Below are 12,715 nucleotides of genomic sequence, written 5' to 3'. Positions count from 1 at the left end.
ATTGATTGAATGAATAAGAAGTGAAATGACGACCCTCATATTCTGTCTGAGAAATCAAAGAGGAGAATCATTTGTTTTAACAGTACCAGGGGTTTTTCAAATCCGATTAAATGCCAATGTTTCTAGACTTAAACAATGGTTCTCTCTGCAAACATTTCAAGGAGGTTAGGGAAGCAAAATAAAATGTTTAGGGAAATAAAAGCCAACAGAAAAATGTTGCTGATGTAACCCAGTAGGTTCTTTTTGGTCGAGTATAAGCTTACTGATTTTCTGCCTGCTTGATTTATCAGTTACTGGAAGGGAGATGTTGAAGTCTCCGACAGTACCTGCGGGTTTATCTGCTTCCCCTTGCAGCGTGTCAGTTTCCATCTCACCTGCAGGTGCACACACGTTAGACATCTAGGAGAGTTACATCTTGGAGAATTGACCCCTTAATCACGAAGCAATACTGCTTCCTTATCCCAGTTAATTTCCCTGGTTCCAGAGTCTGCTATGTCTGAAATTAACATAGCCACTCATGCTTTCTTTTGACTAGTACTAGAAGGGTATGTTTTGCTCCATGTCCTCATTTTTAACCTATTTCTTTATATATAAAGTGAAGTGTCTTGTCAACAACGTATAATCGACTTCTTAAATCCACTCTGACAAACTCTGTCATTTAAATTGCCGTTATGTGGCCCACTCACATTAAGTGATTATCGATCTAATTGGATTAATATTTACTGTGTTTGTAGCTGTTTTCTATTCATTACATTTGTTCTGGTTTCCTTGCTCTTTTTCTGCTTTCTCTGGTTTTAATTAAGCAGTTTATATGATTCCATCTTATCTCCTCTCTCAGCATGCCAAGTACACTTCTTTTTAACAAATTATGATGGTTGCCCTGAGTTTCCCTAAGGAGGAGTTCTCAAAAACTTCATAGATAGGGCCGGCGCCACGGCTCACTAGGCTAATCCTCCGCCTTGCAGCGCCGGCACACCGGGTTCTAGTCCTGGTTGGGGCGCCGGATTCTGTCCTGGTTGCCCCTCTTCCAGGCCAGCTCTCTGCTGTGGCCCGGGAGTGCAGTGGAGGATGGCCCAAGTGCTTGGGCCCTGCACCCCATGGGAGACCAGGAGAAGTACCTGGCTCCTGCCATCGGATCAGCGCAGAGCACCGGCCGTGGCGGCCATTGGAGGGTGAACCAACGGCAAAGGAAGACCTTTCTTCTCTGTCTCTCTCTCTCTCTGTCTCTCTCACTGTCCACTCTGCCTGTCAAAAAAAAAAAAAAAAAAAAAAAAAACCTTCATGGATGGGGCAAGCGCTGTGGCGTAGAAGGTTAAGCCTCTGCCTGCAATGCTGGTATCCCATACGGGTGCCGGTTCGATTCCTAGCTGCTCCCTTCCGATCCAGCTCCCTGCTAGTGTGCCTGGGGAAGCAGCAGAAGATGTCCCAAGTACTTGGCCCCTGCACCTATGTGGGAGGCCTGGCAGAAGCTCCTGGTTCCTGGCTTCAGCCTGATCCAGCCCAGGATGTTGGGGCCATTTGAGGAGTGAACCAGGGGATGGAAATTCCCTCTCTCTCTCTCTCTCTCTGACGTCCAAATAAATAAATAAAACATTTTTTGAAAGTTCATGGAAAATGCTTATTATAAAACTATACATAGCACCAAAATAAGTGTATCTTTTAATTCTGCTTTCTGCGTTCTTTTTGAAGCACTCTAAGTCCGCCTTCCAATCCTGTTCCCCTTCACATACAGAGCAGATGCCTCATCACAGAACATTTCTAGTTTGTCCCTCCTGTCCTGCGTGGTATTGCTGTCATTGGGCTCCCTTGCGCACCTGCTATAATCACCGAATACTGGATCTCTCACTCCCAGCCAAGTCCACGTTCATTCTGCAGCAAGTGATCCAAGTTACCACCTTGGGATTCCTAGCAGCTATGGCTCCAATGGCTTTTGTCTCCAGCAAACAGATCTTGAGTGTTCTCCCTTGGGATTTTCCCGTCTATCCAGATTCCAAGGTGGTGGCTTGCCCTGCGACCTCAGCTCCCAGCAGGATCCAAGGAGCGTCACTGATTTTCAGTGACTCCTCCCTCATGGGTAGTGTTACGTGCACAGAGCAGCAGAAACTTGAAGTCTGCTTCATGCACATAATAAGCTCATGGCCATGGTGGTGGTGTTCTAGGACATGACTGCCCTTGTATGAGTGTAGAAAGCTCACCTGCCTTCCACAGGCAGCCACGGGACCGCATTAGCTCATCTCCCAGATAACCGTCATTAATTGTACTTGTACCCACCCAACAGCTCACCAGCATTAACCTGCTCTGTCCAAAAATGTTCTGAATTGAGGATTTGATTATAACATGTGTTTTAAAGATACTTAAGCAAATTGTTGGTTTCAAAACGAAGAAGAGTTCTGATTTCTCGGGAAACTCCAACAACCTGAACTCCCTGTCTGGCAGCTCCGCACAGGGAGAACTCATGCCCACACTGATGACCCTGCAGCAGCACTACAACATCCTGGAGAGCTTTTGAATCATCCAAGGAAGAATTAAATTATGTTCAGTGGCGTTTTAGTGTGCTAAGTGCCTTTTATGCCGTATTCCACAGCTGCTGAATTCGAACATTCATAAGAGACACAAGGTGACTCTCCTATTGTCCAGGATCTAATTCATTTTCATTCAATTTGAATTACAAAGGTTTACTAAACATTGTATTACTGATTCCATGCCACGGTACCTTTTTTTTTTTTTTTTTTTTTTTTTTTTTTTTTTTTTTTGACAGGCAGAGTGGACAGTGAGAGAGAGAGAGACAGAGAGAAAGGTCTTCCTTTGCCGTTGGTTCACCCTCCAATGGCCGCCGCTGCAGCCGGCGCACCGCGCTGATCCGATGGCAGGAGCCAGGAGCCAGGTGCTTTTCCTGGTCTCCCATGGGGTGCAGGGCCCAAGCACCTGGGCCATCATCCACTGCACTCCCTGGCCACAGCAGAGGGCTGGCCTGGAAGAGGGGCAACCGGGACAGAATCCGGCGCCCCGACCGGGACTAGAACCCGGTGTGCCGGCGCCGCTAGGCGGAGGATTAGCCTATTGAGCCACGGCGCCGGCCCCCATGCCACGGTACCTTCTACGGGAAGGCATATCCCGTTTATTCCTGGAGCTCACAATTTCATGGTTAAAGAAAAACAACTAAGCAAACAAATCAAGAAAATAAATAATACACACCTTATAACCCCAGTGCCCAGCACATGCGAAAACCAGGTTGAGTGAGCGTTTGCTTGATGATTGATAGACAAAGTGTTGGATAGGCACAGAGACCAGAGTAGTTAAAGAATAGGATGCAGAAGGTATTTCAGCTCAGCAAGAGGGTTCACAGAACTCCAGCAGTCAGGAAAGTGGAGGAGAGTATTCTTCCAGAAGAGAAAGCAATGAGAATTTTCATGGAGTGAAGAAAAGTCTGGTATTTCTGGAATACGTGGGTGGAAAATGCCAAGAAATGATGGAAACCCAAGTCACAGAAAGCCCTGAATGTCAGGGTGAGGAGTTTGAAGGGTTGTCAGCAAGTGCTTTGAGCAGAAGAATGGCATGGTCAGGTGTACTTCAGGGAGCTCCCTCCAGGAGCACTGGGAAAGGCAGACAGGGTGAGAGAGAAAGACAAGGAACTCAGAAACCAGCTTCAAAAGCCACTGTGTAAGTTCAAGCAAAGAGGCAGGGGACAGCAGTCATTAAAGTGGGAATGGGTATATGGTTCAAGAGATATGCCATGGTTTGAACGTCCCCTCCAAACCTTCTGGTGACATTGAATTACCATCGTAATAGAACTAGGATGTGGAGGTTCTAAGAGGTGACTAGGGGACTGGGTGAGGGCTGCTCCATTGTGAATGGATCAATGTTGCTGTCAACAGAGTGGGTTAGCTTCCAGTAGAGTGGATTTCAGTAGAGTGGCTTCAAGTCTCTGTTGCCTCTGTCTCCCCAACACGCTGATTCGCCCTTCCGCCATATTATGATGTAGCATAACATTGTAGAGGACTGGGGTCTCGGCAACTGGAGACACCATGCCTTTGGACTTGCCAACCTCCAGAACCATGGGCTATAAATGTATTTTCTTTCTCATTTACCCAGGCTCGGGTAGTCTGCCAGAGCAACACAGAGCAGACTAAGATAAGATACGACAGAGGTTGATTCAATAGCACTTGGCACAAAATGCATGCAAGAGGCAGAAGGAGTTGAAAATGGCTCTGGAGTTGTTTCAAAAAAACAGCTACAGATCTCCACCCTGCTCTGGAGCCCCATATTATTGGAAATGTGACTTTGAAGCTTCTACCCCCAAGAGATGGAGTCTAAATCTCTACTTCTTAAAATTGAGTTCCGGTTCTATGCCGCTTGGGTCCCGACCCGACGTGGAAGAGTCAGGTGATATGGAGAGAAGGGATGAAACAAACAAGTACTGGAGTTTGGATTCCTCTAGGTCCTGCGACACAGACTCTGATGGGTCTAATTTATCAAGGAGATGATCTCAGGCAGTACAGGTAGAGGAGACAGACAGAGGGGCGGGAGAGAGGAAGCCAACAAAGGCTGTGGGGATGGAACAAGCTATCACTTTGCACAGCAAAAGCTTACTTCTGCTGCATAGACATCTCAGAGTTATCCCAGCTGAGGGATGAAGGACTATGAGTATTGATCTCTCAGTCATTGCTTAATGGTTGCAGGGGAGAAAGGAGAGAGCTTCCTAGGGTCTTCCTGACCCGTGGGAAGAATGGGCTCCAGCCAGCCCACTTCCTGCCTAGGTTGTTTCCAGAAGGAACAACTCTTACACAATCAGCCTCAGGTGCAGCTTGTAGGTGGGGCTGAAGTGCACATCAAGGTGCACTCCTTACACACAAGTTGTGCTCCTTACACACGCATCGTGTCTCTTAGACCAGGCAGCCAAGAGTGGGGTTTAGATGGGCAGCAGGAGTGCAGAAGAGGAAGGAGAAGTTCCTGGAAGATGTAGAGACACCATCTGGACAAGCATTGCGAACCCCAGTTCCGTTTGGGTAACTCACATCCTGACATGAACACAGGAACCAGAGATTGTAAAACTCCCTGGGTGCCTGTTGTGGGCACCCAGACCTGCACACATCAAAGATGGACTCTGCAATTAGTCGTGGTGCCCAAAGTCCAGATTGCACACATGTACCTGAGCACCTGTGTCCCTGCATGCCCCCAGTCCACACTGTCCTCACCCCATCTACACAACTGGTCTTCATTGACAATGTGCTGCCCCGTCAGACCAGATCTGTCATAGTTCAGGCTGCTGCAATACCATATGGGGTGATGTAAGTAAGAAACTGGGGTTTGGAGGCTGAGAGGTCCCAGATCAAGGTGATGGCGAATTTGGTTCCTGGCGAGGGTGCTCTTCTTGGTTTGCTGCATGCTGTGTCATCTTATCATGTCCTATATCACAGTGGAAGATGAATCTTGTACCTCATAACCTCATCTAAACCTATCACCTCCCTCCAGTCCCCACCTCCAAAACCATCGCAGTGAGGATTAGCGTTTCAACATAAGAATGGAAGGGGACTGCAAACATCCAGGCTATAATAAGACTTCAAAACAACCTGGCAAGGACCTGCCCACCTTGCCTGACTTTTGCCAGATCCGCGTGTCTGAGGTCAAGATGCTGCCTTGAAAGCCTTGGCCACTGCCTGCATTGGTACCCAGCTGGGAAAAGCCCTGCTGTTCATCCACCTTGATAGAAACGTTGCTCTCCTGTGGTCCCTGCTGCAGACCCATAGCCCCTGGGTGGTCCCTGCTGCAGACCCATAGCCCCTGGGTTTGGGGATTCTTTGGAAACTAAAGACAGCATAGATGTATTTGGAGTTCACCCCGGTTCCTGGGACTCTGTCATCTGAATAGCAGGGCCGAGTTAACTCCTCCCTTTCCCTACCCCTCCATGGTCTCCCTTGGCCGGTTTCGTAGAGGAACCTGTTTTTGTGTGCTCAGCCACTTGGCCACCACTCGTTAGCACCTAGCACGCACCAGAAGGTGCTGGGGGTTCAGGAACGATCAGCACCACAGTTAAGATGCTGCTTGGGATGCCTACATCCTGTATCAGAGCACGAAGCTTGGAGTCTCAGCTCTGCTTCCAATTCCAACATCCTGTTAATGCACGCCCTGGGTGGCAGCAGTGACCGAGTCCTTGGGTCCCTGTCACTTACATGGAGGGACCTGGATTGAGATCTGGCCCTCTGGCTTCCAGTCCTGTCCTGTGCTGACTGTTGCAGGCATTTGAGGTATCAATCAACAGATGGATGACTTTCTCTCTCCTCTCTCTCTCTCTCTCGCTCTTGCTCTCAACCTTAATTCTTTTTTTTTTTAATTTTTTTTTTATTTTTTGACAGGCAGAGTGGACAGTGAGACAGAGAGACAGAGAGAAAGGTCTTCCTTTTTCCGTTGGTTCACCCTCCAATAGCTGCTACGGCCGGCGCACCGCGCTGATCCGAAGGCAGGAGCCAGGTGCTTCTCCTGGTCTCCCATGGGTGCAGGGGCCCAAGTACTCGGGCCATCCTCCACTGCACTCCCTGGCCACAGCAGAGAGCTGGCCTGGAAGAGGGGCAATCGGGACAGAATCCGGCACCCCGACCGGGACTAGAACCGGGGGTGCCAGCGCCGCAAGGCGGAGGATTAGCCTATTGAGCCACAGTGCCGGCTTCAATCTTAATTCTTAAGGGGGGAAGCACTCCTTAAGTGCCACCAGTGCAGAAATTCCAGTTGTCCTGGACAGGACCAAAGGCCAAATGGTGCACACAGCAGAGTTCGCTTAGTGCGGGAGCACCTGCTGGCTAGCCTGTACCTGGCCAGTGAGTCAGGATCCTTACCCGGCAAAAAAATGTCAAAGTCTTTGCACAGCCCAAGCCTGTAGGAGGCAGAGTGGGGAAAGCGACCGGGCCTTCACTTCACAGTGGCTCCGGGTCATTAGCGGCTGGCTGCCAGTTGACAGGAGGCGGCAGGACAGCGGACTCCAGCTGCCCGACACTCAGGATCTGAGGACGGGCACCCCGGCAGGAGGCTGCTTTCCCATGGCGAGGCCCTGGTGAAGCGTATGCCGCATCAGAGAGCTCATAAAATCCTCAGTTTGAGGAGCTGCCAGGTCTTATCTAAAGAGCCATGTGCTTAGCATTGAGTCTGTTGGGGCCTAATTCACAAGGAGCCCCCGAGAGCTGTGGACAAGGGTGTTTAGAGACTTAGGAGCTCTGACATGCTCTTTTCATTTCTTTCTTTCTCCCCTGAGGACAGTAGGAGTTAAGAGATTTATGGGGGAGCCCACTCCTTCCCCCCACTCCTGCAGCCGTCCTCACAGGCATCCACCCCCCGGCTCTGATGCCTCCCTCCTCTGTGTCCACAGCTGAGCAGCCCCAGGGCAGGGCTCGTGTGGGAAAAGGGAGCTGTTGCCAGACTCCCTCGCACAGAGGGAAGGAGGGCTCTTGCCCTGAATGTGCAGGCAGTCTTTGGCCAGAGACCCTCAGCACCATCTAAGGCTGCAAGCATCCGTGTACCTCCCATGAGCCGTCACGCTGAGCTTTGTTCCCCTATTTAACCAGCACAGCCAGCCTCTGCCTCTGGGAGCTGGAGGTGGCCCAGAAACTTGATTTTTTCCTAATCTTCAGTGTTAGATTTCCCTGCCAGCCGCACAGCCAGGAATATCATCATGCTGCCCCTGCCTATTCCCAGCCCCTGGAAAGAGACAGACCAAAGCGGGCACCATGTGGGCTTGTGAGTCCTCGCTTTCCTGGAGGACTTTCTACTGCAGTACCAGGTCAAAGACTCAGGGAGCTGCTCCACCAGCCAACCTAAAGGGGCTTCTCCTGGCAATAGCAAGTCACTCCACCTTGAGATGGGTGTCTGAGCACCTGACTCCACCGACAGAGTGAGAACTGAAGCATTGATTGGCTCTGGTCTTGCTCAACATCACTTAGCTAGCAGAGAGTGGCCGGGATTCTAACTCCAGCATCCTCTCCCTCTTCTCCCATCCCCCCCCCCCATTCCCTGTCCCAGGGCCCTCACTGTCCTCCCAGCTGGCATGGGTCTGAGGTCTTCCAAGGGCTTCTAAGCTCCACTCCCTGAGTCCTCGGAGGCCCCGGGATGAAAGGGACTCTGCTCAGCAGGAACATTTTTTCCTTGTTAGAGTGTCCATTCTTCCCTTTCAGCACGTCCCTTGTTTCAATCATTCCTTTTCCTCTCCAGACCCCAGGAGCCAGAAATAAACACATGCAGTCTTTGCATGGATGTAAATAACCCTTGGCTTTATTGAACCCATCTGCTCGAGCTGTCGGTGGAAGTCACAGCTCTGGAGTGCTCTGCACCAAGCACCCCTGGGGCATTCGGGAATTTTGGCTTCTGCCCTGTTCCTTCCAGCAAGACCCATCCTCCGGAAGCTGAGAATCATCAGGGCTTGGGAGTCTGGTCCTTCCCTGTTCATCAGTAGTCACTTTTCGTCTCTCCTTTGCCATCCCCAGAAGCGACCTCCTGCCTTCCAACCCCACTGACTGACCATCTGGCCCCTTAGGTTTAAAGACGCCCAGGCGTGACCATGGTTGCCCATCAGCCCCACCTTGACCCCCATACAGCTGACACCTGCTTCTAGACCTTTCACTGGGGCTCTCTTGGATGTAGACAAGTAGGGAGCTGATGAATGAGAAGCTGAGGCCAGCCAGCAGCACCTATGCATACACAGTCCTCAAACCCCACCCCCTTCCTTGCAGATCGCCTAGAAGCATCCAACATGGCTGCAGGCTCAGCACACCTATTCCCCGTCATGCACCTGAGCCTCACTTCCCATCATGCATGAGAGACCATGGCTCTCCTGAGAGTCCCAGCAAAGGCACACAGCAGTGAGCAGCACTCAAGTCTCACCCAACCTCCACTTCCTCTGAATGTTTAATTAGGTCCCTGCCCCAGGCACCACCCCTGACCCTAGAAAACGACAACCCCGAATTTGGTGGGCACAGCATCCCTCCCTGCCTCAGGAGAAGAGGTTGCCTGCCCTCACCTCTGAGTGCGTGCATTCCCTTTCAGTAAATCTTGCTTGCCTGTTCACCTGTCCATCTCCTCCTCAACTTATGTTCTCACATGGAGACAAGAACTTGGAACAAACCCAACCAGGGTTAGGTAAGAATAGTAGCAGCTACCTATGAGGGACCCTTGCTATGTGTTAGGGGTTGCATAAGCCCTCTGCAAGTACTATTCTGTTCCATTCTCACAATAACCCCAGGAAACTGAGGCACAGAAGCCGATAGAAGGAACCTGCCCAAGAGCATACAGCTGGCAGGCCGAGCTGGGATTCCAACCCCTTTGCTTTCTGGTGGAGGTGTTCTTTGCTTTCTGGGTGTTTGTTGTTGTTGACTTATTTTGCTTCTTTCCTGTACCCTGTGAGTCTCACTCATTACTTGAGCCTGTGCTGCAATCAATAGGACCTCTCTTTGCTTTTTCAGATGCATTCATTTATTTGAAAGCCTGAGTGGCAAGGAGTGAGACAGAGAGAGAGAGAGAGAGAGAGAGAGAGAGAGAGAGAGAGAGGTCTTCCATCTGCTGATTCATTCGCCAAAATGCCCACACCAGCTGGGCTGGGCCGGGCTGAAGCCGGGATTCAGGAACTCCATCCAGGTCTCCCACGTGGGTAGCTGGAACTCAAGTACTTGATCCATCGTCTACTGCTTCCCAGGTGCATTAGCAGGGAGCTGGATTGGAAGTGGAGTAGCTGGGGTTCACACTGGCACTCCAATATGGGACACAGGAATCCCAAGTGGCGGCTGAACCCACTGCAGCCCAACGCCCACCCAACTCCCCTCCCTAACTCTCTCTACTTTCTCCCTCGTCCCCACGTTCCATGGGTGTGCACATCCTGTGGAGCTTACCTGCTCACAGCAGGTAAGCAGGCTAGATGGAATCCCATGTGTAGGGCACTTCCATCCAGCCAGCCACCTCTGTCTCTCACAACCCCCGCCAGGGCCCTGGCTCAGGCGGATGCTCACTTGGGCAGCCGCTGCCCCCACTGCACTGTGCACCTTACCACGCCCCTTGGCGGGCACCCGTTGCCCTCTCAAGCCACCATCACCAAACACCATGGAGGGAGGGACTTAGCAATGACGGACACGTATTCTTCATGGTTCTGGGGGAGCTGGGAGATCTGAGACCCAGTGCTGGCATAGGCTCTCTTCCTGGTTCACAGCCGGTGCCATCTCACTTTGTCATCACATGGCAGAGGGAAAAGCCAGCTCACTGGGGCCTCTTGGATGACAGCACTGATCCCAGTCATAAGGGCTAAAAGCTCTGATGACCTAGTCACCTCCCCCTAAGCCCCACCGCCTAATCCTAACACCAGGAGGTGAGGATTTCAGCACCTTGGGGCAGGACATAAACATTCAGGGCACAACAGCTCCCTACAGGATCACCCGTCCTGTCCTGTGGGGGGCTCCAGGTTCATCTCAATGTATTGGCTCCCACTTGTCCAGATGTCCTTAATTCGACTACTCCTTTCTCTTTCAGCCCATGACAGGTTTCTCAGAGGGAAAGTGCAGGCCTGTGTCGGGATCACCTGGGTCCCTTAAAACAAACCTCACCTCCACCCTACCTTCCAGCTCAGACTCCCCAAGGTGGGATCCAGGAGCGTGCCCTCGGCCAGCTCCCTGGTGGTAGGGGTGCACTCCACAGTCTGACACCCCCTAGCCTAGGTGCTAGCCACTAGGCAATACCAGCCTACCCCCACCCACCCCAGTCTGGCTTCTTCTCTTCAGGGCTCCGTTTATTCTGTTCCATATGCTGTGCCCTGCCACAGCCAGATCTCCAAGTCCAAATCCTACTGCTTCTACCCCGTCTTCACCACAGCTGGAGTAAGTCTCTCCCTCCTCTCCTGGAGTTTGAACTCTGATGAGATCTGAACATCTTTGATTTTTTTTTCAAGTTATTTATTTGAAAGAGAGGGAAAGAGGGCTATTTCCATCCACTGGTTGACCCCCGAATGCTCCCAGTTGAAGTCAGCAGCTGGGAAGTCCAGCCAGGCCTCTCATGTGGGTGGCAGGGATCCTGGTACCCAGGCCATCATTGACTGTCTCCTAGGGTGCACATTAGCAGAAAGCTGGGATCAGAAGTAGAGCCGGGGCTGGCGCCGCGGCTCACTAGGCTAATCCTCCGCCTTGCGGCGCTGGCACACCGGGTTCTAGTCCTGGTTGGGGCGCCGGATTCTGTCCTGGTTGCCCCTCTTCCAGGCCAGCTCTCTGCTGTGGCCCGGGAGTGCAGTGGAGGATGGCCCAAGTGCTTGGGCCCTGCACCCCATGGGAGACCAGGAGAAGCACCTGGCTCCTGCCATCGGATCAGCGCGGTGCACCGGCTGCAGCGCGCCGGCTGCGGTGGCCATTGGAGGGTGAACCAACGGCAAAGGAAGACCTTTCTCTCTGTCTCTCTCTCTCTCACTGTCCACTCTGCCTGTCAAAAAAAAAAAAAAAAGTAGATCTGGGACTCGAACCCACACATTCCAATACAAAAGGCAGTCCCAAGTGGTGCCTTAATGGCTATGCCAAATGCTTGCCCCATATCTGAGTATCTTTCACCCCATTTGCTGCTTTCGCTCTCACACTGTTGCCACGTATGCACCAGTCTTAGCTCTGCAGCCAGACTCCCAACTTTCTAAAGACAGGCACAACTTCTTAGTCAACAAACCAAGGTATTTTAAACACAGCAACCAAAACAATCCTTCAACATCACAAATCACAATGAGCTCCTCTTCTCAAAACCTTCTAACTTGGGGGCCGGTGCTGTGGTGCAGCAGGTAAAGCTGGCACCTGGGATGCCAACATCCCTTACGGGCACCAGTTCAAGTCCCAGCTACTCCGCTTCTGACCTAGTTCTCTGCTGATGGCCTGGGAAGGCAGCAGAGGATGACCCAAGGCCATGGGCCCCTGCACCCATGTGGGAGACCCTGAAGAAGCTCCTGGCTCCTGGCTATAGCCTGGCCCAACCCTGGTAGTGCCATCATTTGGGAAGTGAATCAGCAGATGGAAGATATCGCTCTCTGTCTCTCTCTCTCTCTCAAACTCTTTCTTTCAAATAAATAAGCAAATGTTTAAAAAAGAAAAAAAATATGGGCCTGCATTATGGTGTATCTAGTTAAGCCACCACCTGTGACACTAGCAGCCCATATGGGAGCCCATTTGAGTCCTGGCTGCTCCACTTCAGATCCAGCTCCCTGCTAATGCACCTGGGAAAGCTGCAGAAGATGGCTCAAGTGCTTGCCCCTGCTACCCATGTGGGAGACCCAGATGAAGCTCCTCGCTCCTGGCTTCAGCCTGGCCCAGACCTAGACATTGCTGTCTTCTTGGGAGTGAACCAGCTAATGGAAGAGGCAGAGACAGACAGACAAACAGACAGAGAGGTCTTCCAGCTGTTGGTTCACTCCCCAAATGGCTCCAACTGCTGGAGCTGGGCCAATCCGAAGCCAGGAACCAGGAGCTTCCTCCAGGTCTCCCAGGCGGGTGCAGGGGCCCAAGGACTCGGGCCACCTTCCACTGCTTTCCCAGGCCATAGCAGAGAGCTGGATCAGAAGAGGAGCAGCTGGGACACGAACCAGTGTCCATACAGGATGCCAGTGCTGCAGGCAGAGGCTTGGCCCACTACACCACAGCACCAGCTCCCCCAACCCCGCCTACCCCGTCCGTTTTAAGCACTGGGCTGTACTGCCTGTCTTGCTGAGCATTTCACATGGGGAAAA

This window comes from Oryctolagus cuniculus, chromosome 19, assembly GCF_964237555.1.
Source record: "Oryctolagus cuniculus chromosome 19, mOryCun1.1, whole genome shotgun sequence".
Lineage (NCBI taxonomy): Eukaryota > Metazoa > Chordata > Mammalia > Lagomorpha > Leporidae > Oryctolagus > Oryctolagus cuniculus.
Note: the sequence above shows the minus strand (reverse complement) of the source record.